Below are 12685 nucleotides of genomic sequence, written 5' to 3'. Positions count from 1 at the left end.
ACTGAACACAAGCCTTCACAGTTTTCTTTCAATAGGTAACATTTGGTATTGATGGATGTCAAAAAGACTGCTCAGTGCTAAAGAAAAGAAGGGACTTAACATTTGTGTGTGTGTTTTTATTCTTCGGGTGTGCTCAAAATGTAGTTCAAGGTTTCGCTTTTTATTTTATTGTTATTATAAAGGTGATGTACAGAGAGTTACAGTTATATAAGTCAGGTAATGAGTATAGTAGCTTTATTTTCTGATAGATGATAGGAATCATATGACCATACAAACCAAATTGCTCCAATAAATAAAATTAATAAACAAAATCAAGAGAGTCACACCTGATTTTTTGTTTCATAGATAAAGTCAGGGCAGGTTTCATTTAGTTATTATTATTATTTTTTCCTCCAGTAACAGGGATTGAACTCAGTAGTTTGTGTGTGTGTATGTGTGTGTGTGTTTCTCATATAGCTAGTGCTTTAATGCTTGAGCTGCACTTCCACTTCTGGTTCTTTGTTGGAGATGGGATTTCTTGGACTTTACTGCCCTTTCTGCCTGGGCTGGCTTGGGACCTCAAAGGTTCCATGTGTGAGCCACTGGTGCCTGGCTAGTTACTTATTCTTAAGAAAGCAACATTGAGAATGGAAACCAATTGTCTCTTAGAGCTCCATTAGCCCCTGGCTGCTATGAGTCTAAGAAACAAGTGCACTGGGAAGAAACCCTCCAGCCCCTGTCCCTCTGGTGTCTGCTGTATTTGTGGCCTCTGTTTGGAGGAAGAGGTGGGAGGGGACAGGTGGAGATTGCCACAGGTTGCCAGTAATCTCTGAGGTAACTTCTAAGAACTGAAATGTCTAAGTGCTGAAATGTCTAAATTCTAGCCACAGGACAACCTGTGATCTTTAGTTCTTTTTTTCTTTTACTTATTTTTTATTTTTAATATATATTTTTAATTGTAAAGATACTATACAGAGGAGTTACAGTTACATGAGTAAGGTAATGAGTACATTTCCTATTGAGCATTGTTACCCCCTCCTTTGTTTTTCCCCTACCATCCCTTCCCTCCCCACCTCTCCAGCTTCTCCCCCCTCTCTAAGCTGAAAAAGTTCATTTTCAAAAAAATATGGAATGCTGGTCTAGGAAGGTGGCTCAGTGGTAGAGCGCTTGCCTTGCATGCATGAGGCCCTGGGTTCGATCTCTCAGCAACACATAAGCAGAAAAAGCTAGAAGTGGCGCTGTGGCTCAAGTGGTAGCCTTGAGCCAAAGAGCTTAAAGGACAGCACCCAGGCCCAGAGTTTAGGCCCCACGACCAACAACAGCAAAAAATAAAAATAAAAAATAAATATTTATATGGAACGCTTCATGAATTTGCATGTCATCCTTGTGCAGGGGCCATGCTAATCTTCTCTGTATGCTTCTAATTTTAGTATACGTACTACTGAAGAGAGCATGATGTTTAGTTCTTAAAGAGGATGGAAGTGATGGATGAATGCTTTCTTCCTAAGTTTTTCAAATGTCTCTAGAGGCCATTCCATACTCATAGTCTTGTGTTCTCTCCATCAGAGGAAATGAAAATACAATTACTATCATGTGTTGTTGTGAAGGACATTACTTGACCTAAAAGAAATCCTGCTCTTGGTTGAAAAGTGTACTGCTCTTTGGGTGTGTGTGTGTAGGTGTGTGTTTATGTGTATCTGTGCTGGTACTGGGCCTTGAACTTAGTGTTTTTTGCACTCTACTACTACATCCATGCCTTCACTTCCAGCTTTTTGCTGGTTAATCAGGATATAAGAGTCAAGGTTGTGTCTGCCTGAGCTGGCTTCAAACCTTGACTCCCAGATCTTAGCTCCCTGAGTAGCTGAGATTGGAGTAGTAAGTCACTAGTGCCTGGCTAACTTGATTGATCTTTAAGAAATGAAATATGAACATACATTCTGGTTCTTTTTTTCCCTCTCTCAGATTCTGGGAGATCAAATAAAAGCCCCCGAAGCTGGCTGGGCTGTAAAATAGGGCTTCCATGTTTACTTCATTGCTTTTCATCAGCCTTCCCAGTCCTGATTGCCACCCAGCATTACCTACACAATTACATCTCCTTTGGCTGGAGTCAATAAGGCTGGATTTTGAAGGAGAAAGACAGACAAGGGAAGCTTCCAGAAAGAAGTTCCTGGAGTGGAGAAGGTTTTTCAGATTGCTCGGCATACTTGTGCCGTTTGCCTTTTGGCTTAGCTGCCTTCGGTTCATTGGTCGTTCAAATATTTTCCTTCTTTCCCTTTGGTAAGATGGATTTGTGGACATCTAAACATGGGCCCTTGCCTACCTGGGCTGCTTTGCTCCTTTCCTAGGAACATAAAGGACTTGTTTGAAGCGCCTGCCCTGGCACGGATGCCAGGCAAACAGATGCAAGGGCACCTCCGTATGTACAGTCTGGGCTAAGTAGCCCTTTCATTGGGGTAGTCAACACCTTTTGTTGCTGCCAGACTGGTCAGGATTGACTCAATATTAGCGGTACTTTGAGGTGGGTTGGAGAAGGATGAATGTGCCCAGAGTAGCTTCTAGAAGGGACAAGCTGAACACTGCTTCCTTTGGTTCTTCCCTTCAGGGGATCTGCTAAGGACAACAAAAGCTTTTAGTCTCAGTTTTGGCGATAACTGGAGTATATAACCAGAGACAGCCAAAAACCCTTTAGGAAGTTCCCACTTAACACATTTGCTTCTATGATTCTTCACATTTTTACATCCTCTCCTTGATTTTCGATTTCCTTTCTATGAAATTTTCATAAGTTGAAAGAAGAGGAATCTTAAATCACGCATAATTATATTTACTCAGACTCTACTTAAAGTATGAACTCATTGGAACCGAGAGAGGGCTGCTGTACTAGGAAAGTACAAATTTAATAGAATGTTCCAGAATGGGCTATGGCAGAAACCCATTGGGTCTAGGGTGTGTTTTTGAATTATAAACATGCACACTGGTGAGCTGGTTAGTGAATGGTCAGATTAAGAGCAACATGGCTAGGAACTATTGCAAGAAGTTAAGCTGATTTGTAGGGATCCAAACTGTACAGTTGGTGTCTCCCTCCCTTTCTCTTTTTCCTTCCTTCCTTCCTTCCTTCCCTCCTTCCTTCCTTCCTTCCTTCCTTCCTTCCTTCCTTCCCTCCTTCCTTCCTTCCTTCCTTCCTTCCTTCCTTCCTTCCTTCCTTCCTTCCTTCCTTCCTTCCTTCCTTCCTTCCTTCCTTCCTTCCTTCCTTCTCCCTCCCTCTCCCTCCTTCCCTTTCTGGTACTGGGACTTGAACTTAGGGCCTGAGTGCTGCCCTTCAGCTTTTTTGCTCAAGGCTAGTGCTCTACCACTTGAGCCAAAGCTCTACTCCCAGCTTTTTGATGGTAGGAGATAAGAGTCTCATGGAGTTTGCTGCCTGGACTGGCTTCAAACTGTGATCCTTAGAGTTCAGCTTCCTGAGTAGCTAGGATACAGGAGTGAGCCATCAATGCCTAGCTTCTCTTTGTTTTTAAGAGGAGGTCTTACTATGTAGCCAAGGGTAGTCTGGAATTTCCTATGTTGTCCAGGCTGACCTTGAGTTCACCATTCTTGCTGGCATTACAGGCGTGCATTCCCATACCCAGCTTCTATATTCAACTTTTGGGGGCAGCAGTATGTTTTTTTTTTTTCCTCATAGCAGCTGAGCCATTTATGCATTGTTGTCCCACTAAGACATAAGCGTTCCAGTTTCTCTCCATTCTAATAGTTTTTTTTTTTCCCCAGGGCTGAGGACTGAACCCAGGGCCTTGCGCGCCGGGCGGGCACCCTTTGTCTGGGCTAAACCCCCAGCCCCTCTAATTGTTATTCTCTTTCGTGTGTATGTTTTTGTTTGTGATAGTAGAAACATTCTAATGGGTATGAGGTGATATTTCACTGTACTTTTGTTTTGTATTTTCCTAATCAGTGTTCATGTTCAATTTCTATTCATATGCTAACATGGATATAAAAAGGTGGATGTTTCTATGTCTTCTTTAGAGAAAAGTCTACTCAAGTCCTTTGCCCATTTTTTTTTTTCAATTAGGGTAGTTTTTGTTTTTTTTTTTGTATGTGTTTAGTTCTGTTTTGTTTTTGTTGTTGTTGAGTTTTAGTTCTCTGTATATTTTGGAAATAAATCAGTCCTTCATCTTATAGTTGTTTTCAAAATGTTTTGTTCCTTACTGTGAGTTACCTTTTTACTCTCTTAATTATGTCCTTCCATGGAAAAACGTTCCTAATTTTCATAAAGTTCATATTGTTGATTTTTCTTTTATTGTCTGTGCCTTTCACGTCATATCCAAGGAATCAATGCCAAATTCAATACAGGAAGGTTTTCTTCTAAGAATATTACAGTTTTAGGTCTTATATGTAGGTCTTCAAGCCATTTTGAGTTAGTTTTTATATATGGCATAAGTTATGGATCTAATTTCATTCTTTTTTTTCAATTGTCTATGATAATTTGTTATCATTATTTTAAATTTTATTGTACAGGTGATATACAGAGGAGTTATAGTTACGTAAGTAAGGTAATGAGTATATTTCTTTTTGCACAGTGTTACCCCTTCTTTCATTTTCTCCTGCTTTCCCCCACCTGATTCCTCTATCCCTGAAAGTTGTAAAGTTCATTTCCAATACAGTGTCTAGTGAGTAACACTGTTGCTAACTGTATTCTCTTTTTGTTTTGGAGGTGGTAATGCTGTAGGACTAGGGTTTGAACTATGGCCTTGTACTTTCTAGGCAGGCATTCTACTACTTAAACCATACCTGCAACTTCATGCTTTATGGAAAAAAGCGTATAGTTAGTTATTTCAACACTCATTTTTGTCTTTTCCTAGTGAATGTTCTTGGCACCTTACTGAAAATCATTTAACCATATATACAAAGGCTTATTTCTGGGTTTTTGGTTTAACATTGCTAGCATGTCTTTAAGCTAGTATCACACTATTTTGGTTATAATGGCATTGTAATAAATTGTGAAATCAAAAAGTGTGAAATCAAAAAGCTTTGTTTTTCTTCACCCCAATTGTTTTTTGTTATTCATGGTCTCTTGAGATTCCATGTGAGTTTTAGGATGGATTTTTCTGTTTTTGTAAGAAATAGCACTATGATTTTAATAGGCATTATGTTAATCCTCTAGATCACTTATCACAGTTATCAACAGTAATATGGAAATTTTAACAATATTAAGTCTTACAGTTTAATAAGATTTAATATTGTTAAATATTTTTAAATATTTGATAAGATTTAATTTTAATATTTAATAAGACCCACACAGATGTTTTCCCACTTATTTATGTCTTCTTTAGTTTCTTTCAGCAACATTTTGTTGTTTGGTACATCATTTGACTCCTCAGTTAAGATTTTACTTATTGTTTGATTCTTCATGATGCTGTAAAGGAGTTGTAATTGTTATTGATCTCTTTGGTTGTTGCCTTGATCAAGGCAGACAATTTGTTTTTCTTCTATGATTCTGTCTTTCCATGCCATTATTCCTTTCCCAAAGGCAGATGAATACTGTTTAGGTGGATGGTGCTAGCCCCCCAGAGGGTCATCTCTGCCCTGGGAAAGGAAGTTACAGAAAGAGGAAATTGGGGCTAGTCTCAAGTTGGTCTGATGTTGTTCAAGGTCTCTGAGCTTTACTGACTCTTATTATGTAATATGCTTTATTCACAGCACCAGCACAAACAACTTTCTTTCAACTATTGCATCAAGCAAAGTGATGAGAAATGTAGCAGCTGTTGGGAGATTATTCAATTTTTAAAGCCTGACTGAAGCAAAAATTCTAAGGTTAAACAGTGCATTCATAGCTGCATTTTCTCCTTGCCCTGGTCTGCACTGAGATGTTTTGTTTTATTTTGTTTTGTTGGCCAGTCCTGGGGCTTGAACTCAGGGCCTGGGAACTGTCCCTGACCTTCTTTTGCTCAAGGCTAGCACTTTACCACTTGAGCCACAGTGCCACGTCCAGCTTTTTCTGTGTATGTGGTACTAAGGAATTGAACCCAGGGCATAATGCATGCTAGGCAAGCACTCTACTGTTAAGCCACATTCCTAGCCCCTGCACTGAGCTTTTTAAAAAAAAAAAATCTTCTTTTATCCTGTTTACCTGTTACCTGCCTATCTTTCTGCCCCATTCCCTTTCCCCAAATTTCTTTTCCTCTGTCTCCTTAACAAAATGTGTCTCTCCTATTTCATTCGCTTTGATGGGTAAAAATAAACTCTTGCAAAGCGAGACTAGGTGCTATCTTAATCCAAATAGGATGACATGAATCCAGCTAATCCTGGCTGCTTTAGGAATTCAGAGGCTAGAAGGGCAAATTGTGGGGGATTTGCTTAAGTTTGAACCTCACTGACAGTGGACAGAAGCAAGTGTTTGGACAAAGCCAGGGGCAGATGATACAGCAGCAGCCAAGTGATACGCTGGCCCACAAAGCAAAGCAACTGCATTCCTGGAGGTGCCTCAGAGATCAGACACCTCTACCTCCTCACAGGCTCTCAGGGAGACAGGAACTCTAATTGTTATTGGTCTCTCAATGACCCATTTCTAACTTTCCAACTTCCTCCAGGATTGGCTTTAGGGGGAAGGAGGATTATCCGAGGACTGTGTGGTTTCAACAGCCTGCAGGTACTTCAGCAGCAGTCTGTTAACTTCAGAAACAAGTCAGATTTGTTTAGGAATCACTGCAGACTTAAAGCCCAAGGACCCTCGGACTGATGTTCAGTGTATGATCTAATGACATGCCACAGTCACAGGCCATACCTGAGGGCAGCTACGTCACCTGGGTCATTACTGTGAAGAGGGTCCGTCCCTGTCTTCAAGCCTTCCTCAGTCTGGAGCCCTGCAAAGCCAGGACTACACAATACCTCAACTCAGCAGGGTAAGGCGGGGCTTGGCAATGAGGTGGACTGGAGATTCTGCTTTGTGTCAGGCTGCTCCACAGAGCTGTCTGCCATGTGAATTTGATACAAAACCCACAAACATTTTACTGCAAAAGGCACATTTTTTTTTTATCTCCCTTTCCAGAATCTCCAAGAGAGCCAACCTTGGTGGCTTGCCAAACAGGCTCTGATCCTTATGAGATGTGGGTTCCTATCTTCCCATGGAACCTGCATCTCTGGAGCTCTGGATATAAAAATGCAGGGGACATAGTTGGGGAGGACATGTGACACTATCTCAGACACAGGGCCAAGGACACAAACAAGCTTAGGTAGACCGGAAGAGAAAAGGAACCCCAAACAAACCAACACAAAGGTAAACATCTGTCTCTCATTTCTTTCCTGTCCCAGCACCTAAATTGTATTAGTGGAGGTTAGAGATGACTGTTTTGAAACTTCTGATTATAGCCCCACAGGTCTAGAGAATCAGCCCTAAAATTAGGACCTTCTTTGTTGAACCAACAGAATCTCATATTATTAAAGTTTTCTTTACAACTTGCCAGCATTTCTTCTCCTTCCCTAGCTTTAAGATCTTGAGCCCTCTGCCCCCACTTTTTAAACTTCTTTGCCTTTTAATTCCTGTTTCATCTGGTGGAGGACTCGCTGTGGAAATGAAGGTCTTGGGGATAAAGTTCCTCATTTTGTCTGTTTGGGTAGTAGAGGGAGATGCTAAGATTCAAGAGTCACACCTTTCCATTCGCTTTCCTGCCCATGTTTCTCTACAGCAGGCTTGACATCTTTTTCTTTAAATTTTTATTTAGTTACTTTTTTGTTGCTCGTGGGGCTTGAACTCAGGGCCTGGGCGCTGTCTCTGAGCTCTTTTTTGCTCAAGGCTCGTGCTGCTCTACCACTTTGAGCCACAGCTCCATTTTTGGTTTTCTGGTGGTTAATTGGATCTAAAAGTCTCACAGACTTTCCTGTCCAGGCTGGCTTTGAATTGTGTTCCTCAGATCTCAGCTTCCTGAATAGCTAGGATTACAGGTGTGAGCCACCCAGGCCCAGAAGGCTTGGCATCATTAATTTATAACTTTGAGTCTTAAGGGAGAGGGTTGTCTTTGCCAGTGGATGTTTTGTCTCTGACTCAGATTGGCAAGCTGGGTGAACAGAGCTCCCAAACAGTTCCAGAATTCTCTGTCTTTAAGTGTTGTCAGGCCTCTGATGTAACCTTAGTGATTTCAACTTTACATGTCCCAGGCCTCTTTAAAAAAAAAGAAAAAAAAAAGCATGGTTGGTGTTCAATCCATGGATAATGTTACCATCCTCTAGGGGTGTTCGGCGTGGTGTCTTAGAACTTTTCCAGTTAGGCAGTGTCTTTCCCTTTCTGGATGGATGTCAAGCAGAAGCCATCGTGGTCAATGCCACATCTAAACTCTGGCCTCATAGGAGAGTCCAACTGTGAAGCCATGATAATAGGCTTCATAAATTTTCCTTGCTCTTTCAGGGGGATGTGGTATCTTTTACTTCCTGTCTCTAACTGCTCGGCATTGTTGTGCCATGGAACAGCTGCTTCGTATCAAGTCATGGCCACATTCCAGCTGAGGAAGGAGAGTGTACTTTGGTGTGCCACTGTGATATAGGGGCAACTTTTGTTGGTGGTGTAGACTCTCAGGCTCCGCTCCTGAGCTGCCTGGACACGGATAACTAAAGGCTAAAGCATGGCATTAACACGTTAGATTAGAATGAGGCTCCACTACAACTCTAATTTTACAGGTGAGACATCAGGAAATGGGCAGACTTGCTGTTCAGCTACTTGCTGATCTGCTGTCACATGCTATATGTACTTTCTATTCCTGTTGTTTCTTTCAGAAATAGCAGGTAACAATAAATAAGGTCAGAATTCTCTAACTAGCTCCCATTTTGTGTTTTGTAACTACTTCTTTATGACATTTTGCTTGCCCTGTGTATATGTGTGTGTGTGTGTGGGGGGGGGGGAGGTGTTGGAGGCTGAAACAGACAAGTTGTCATTGGCTTCATTTAAAACACAACCAGTGATGCATGAGTCAGCTGAGGTGTTCCGATAGTGCCGTGGCCGGAGTGATCATCTTTCCCTCCCTCTAGTTTTTAAGTAGTGCCTTAAAAATGTACTTAATTTGTGACATGTCCATACAGGGAGAAAACTATAAAACATAGGATTCCGTTGATTTATTTTCTAAATTTTTGCATATTGAGATACTTCTGGGATTGCAAAAAAAAATTGTAGAAACAATAGAAACAACATGCAGATCTCCTGTATATCCAAATGTTTACCAAATTAATTTTCTTCCTCTCAGTGATAGTTGGAGCCATTTCACTCTGGCTTATGGGAACCATTCACTGATATTTCTGGAACTCTGTGAGCTAGTTGCTTAATTTTGACCATTGTTAAACATTAAATTACTTTAGTTTACTATTAAATTATATTAATTAAATTTATTATAAAGTTAAATTAAATACCACAATGACCAATGCCTTGTCGAAATTTCAAACTTAAATACTCAGTAAATGAGTACTTAAACGTCACCTTTCCTTAATTATTTTAACTATTATCTATGTGCCTGTGGTGATTTTCTTCTACTATATCTATGGCAGAAATAATATATTATGGAATGCTCCATCCATTGCCTCCCAACACATCCTGTGAAGTCTCATAGCTAGCAAGGCCTTGGGTTCGATCCTAGGTACCTCAGATGTAGATACATATGCACATAGTTTTGGATGACTTGTTATTAAACATTTATCAGAACACCATTGTACATGCATGTTATTTTTTCTTGAGATGAAGTTGAAGATATATTGCTTGTCCCTTTATCTCTACATTCTATGGAACATAAAACAATGAGAACATTTTCATATATGATGGCAGTAATTTATGTAGTAAAAATTTCAGATCTAGAAAACTAACAGGTATGCTTTTGTATAATCTACCAATTTATTCAAAAGTCACTAGTTGGGCTGGGAAGATGGCTCAGTGGTAGAGTGCTTGTCTTGCATGCCTGAGGCCCTGGGTTCAATTCCTCAGTACTACATAAGCAAAAAGGAAAAAAAAAGCCGGAAGTGGCGCTGTGGCTCAAGTGGTAGAGTGCTAGCCTTGAGCTGAAGAGCTGAGGGACAGTGCCCAGGCCCAGAGTTCAGGCCCCACGACCGGACCCCCCCTCCCCAAAATAAAAAAGTTACTAGTTGGCTTAATAAAGTCTTTTCTGGTGAGGATGAATCGAGTCACTTATAGTAAATTCTCACACCTGCTTAGATCCCTATCTTCTTTAATTTGGAATACTTTTTTTAAGTTTTGTAGTCCCCAGCATTTCGTTATTCTGATGTTTTCGAGCAATATAGGGCCAATTATTTTGCAGAATGCTTTTTACATTTGCATTTGTCTTATGCGTAGAACTCAATTCTCCATATTGAATATAAAGAAAAGGTTGTATTCTTATTAATGTTTTATTGGAGAATTAGTTATTTATTATAGTGCTGGAGATTGAACTCAGAGGCTTCTACTTGCTAAGTGTGTACACTATCCACTGAGTTACTTTCCCAACTCCTATATTGGAGATTTTTTAAAATGTCAATTTTACCCATCATAGGTGACACATTTTCCCTGTCTTTTTAAGGCATTTGTCTACTAAATTGTTATTATATAAGGTTATTATTTTGAGGAGCTGATGAGGTAACACAATAGTAGAGTTCTTGCCTAGCATGTATGAAGCCTTAGGATTTATTTATTTATTGTCTGTCGTGGGGCTTGAACTCTGGACCTGGGCGCTGTCCCTCAGCTCTTCAGCTCAAGGCTAGCACTCTACCACTTGAGTCACAGCGCCACTTCCCATTTTCTGAGTGGTTTATTGGAGATAAGAGTCTCATGGACTTTCTTGCCTGGCTTTGAACCGCGATCCTCAGACCTCAGCTTTCTGAGTAGCTAGGATTACAAGTGTGAGCCACTGGCCCATGGCTAAGCCTTAGGTTTGATCCTCAGTAATGAAAATTTTCTTCCCATTAAATCTTATTAATAAGAATCATGTGGGGATGCAAACTGGAACTATACAATATTCATTTTCTCTATAAACTTTGTATCCAGTAGTTTTAGTGTTCTTTGTTGTTTTTTGAGTGTTTTTCTTATTACTAGGGTGATAATAAATGCTTGTTTTCATAAGTGTCTTACTTATGATTATTGTTTGATTATTTGTTTTCTAATTGTATTATCTATTAGCTGGCATCCTTCTATTGGCATAAATCTCTCTTATTTTTGTCTGTGTGAATTTAAGAGGTTCCTTTTTTATTCAGTGGATTGTCTGTTGCTATCATTTTTATTTTGATGTATTCAAATTGAGCCACAGTTGGTTAGTAGGAGTTCCTTTCATCTGGTTCCTGTGTGCTTTGATAAATCGAAATTCATCTCTTTTAAGAGAATAAGTGAGCTGGGTGGTGATATACACCTGTAATTCCAACACTTAGGCGTCTGAGGCTTGGGCTACATAGCATGACTCTATTTCAAAATTAACAAACAAACCATCACCAACACAAATAATATTAAAAGATAGTATGTAAATGAATTAGCATGTCTGTGTTCCAATAAAAGCTTTTTGAAAAGAACAGAGAGAGAGATGGGTTTGGCTAATAGGCCATGGTTTGCCAATCTTTGGCTTTAGTTTTTAACATTGAAGAGTTGACTGAGTCTGGGCTCCTGCTGTACAAGGCAAAGTCAAAACACAGAGTAAACATTCATGAATTAGAACAATCTGGTGCCTAAGCGTAGCTCATTCCCTTTAAAAACCAGAAGTGTAGAATATATAAATGTGGGGAATTTCTGTACTAAGTTGCTTTTCAAGATCATGCAGCAGTGTCTCTAACAAAACACTGACATATGCAACAGGACAGCAGAGGAGTTCTTCTGGATTAGTGGTCTGCATTCTTATTTCTTCCTGTAGTATCAGTTCCTGGGCTCTGAAGAATCTTGGGGGTGGGGCTGGCGGTTGGGGAGCTGGGGAGGAAAGTTTAATGTGTGTTTTTATTTTAAAAGAGTTTTCCAGGTGTTTCAGATGAAGTCAGATGAAGGACTAGCACTAAATGGTGAATAGAACTTCTCAGGAGAGTATCTTAATGAAGAGATAAGAATAATCTCTAATTACTACATTGATTTTATGTAAATAATGCTTTTACAGGGCTCACAATATTTTAAAAGTTAATAAGTAGCTAAAATGCTCTTTTCTAAGCCCTCTCTGAAAACTTGATTGTCACTTCTGAGATTCTTATCACACTATTTTTTTTTCATGCATGTGTTAAAAACAAACTTCAGAACTGCTTCTGCTGGAGTTTCAGAAAAATACTAATTATTGGTCTCTAAATTAAAGAGTGAAAAGTATTGTGGAAATTCAAGCCCATTACCATTTATTCATAAGGACAAGTGACTTAATCAAAACAGTAGCTTTGATGGATTACATGTGTTTAAACAAATAGTTAACTATAATACCGAGGGATTAGTATTTTTGAAGAGCTCTATTTTTGGTAGAGCTGTAACTGATATTCTTTGATAATCCCTATTTTCCCCTGGGAGTTGATGCCTAGATTTATTTTGGAAACAGTGTTTTAATCTATATTGTGTTTTAACCATATCCCCACAGTGTAGAATATGTACTTCTATTTGTAATACAAAAACCTACCAAATTTTGGAAATGACAAGATAGTGATTTGTATATTTCCTTAGAACTGAGCTATCCATCTGTTGATGTGAGATTCTAAGCCGAGACTGGTTAATTTATAACAGTAGAAACTTATTTCTTATTCT

The 12685-nt window shown here is 39.6% G+C and overlaps 1 non-coding gene across 1 annotated transcript; it reads right to left on the bottom strand.

Annotated features, from left to right (window-relative positions):
- Window positions 1–1326: 1326 nt before the first annotated feature.
- LOC122107034 lies at window positions 1327–1431 on the bottom strand. Its single transcript, XR_006147286.1, has one exon. It is a non-coding gene; the product is annotated as a U6 spliceosomal RNA (small nuclear RNA).
- Window positions 1432–12685: the final 11254 nt, after the last annotated feature.

Source organism: Dipodomys spectabilis, unplaced genomic scaffold (genome assembly GCF_019054845.1).
Source record: "Dipodomys spectabilis isolate Male_0828 unplaced genomic scaffold, ASM1905484v1 ptg000045l, whole genome shotgun sequence".
NCBI lineage: Eukaryota > Metazoa > Chordata > Mammalia > Rodentia > Heteromyidae > Dipodomys > Dipodomys spectabilis.
The sequence above is the reverse complement of the archived record's forward strand: the minus strand, read 5'-3'. Positions and strand labels throughout refer to the sequence as shown.